Source organism: Austrofundulus limnaeus, unplaced genomic scaffold (genome assembly GCF_001266775.1).
Source record: "Austrofundulus limnaeus strain Quisiro unplaced genomic scaffold, Austrofundulus_limnaeus-1.0 Scaffold885, whole genome shotgun sequence".
In the NCBI taxonomy this organism is placed as follows: domain Eukaryota; kingdom Metazoa; phylum Chordata; class Actinopteri; order Cyprinodontiformes; family Rivulidae; genus Austrofundulus; species Austrofundulus limnaeus.
In genome coordinates, this window is record NW_013953287.1 from 183633 (window position 1) to 184060 (window position 428).

Consider the following 428-nt stretch of genomic DNA (forward strand, 5'->3'; position numbering starts at 1 on the left):
GTTTTACGTATTTATATTTTAAGTTATTAACTAAACTCTTTACAGTGAGTCACACTCCAGAACAAATGAAATGTATCATCTTCAGATTGAATATAATCTCTTCTGACATGTTGCAGCAGTGAGTGTGAGCTGTCAGAGCTCCACTGCTCCTGCCAGTCTGCACACGCTAACATTCCTCCTCCTCCTCCTCCTCTTCCGATGCCTTTTACATACCTTTCCTTTTTTCCTCCTTTCATCTTTCTCCTTCTTTTTCTGAAGTGATGTGCTGATTCTTGTCAGAGGAAATTCCTCCATTGCAGGAAAAAAATAAAAAGAACTTTCTAGACCAGTGGTCAAACTTTTCAGCTGTTGACCCACAAAGTAATAGCAGAGACCTGTGCCCCCAACTAGTTAGTAAGTACTCCTAAATATAGTATATACTGTATATA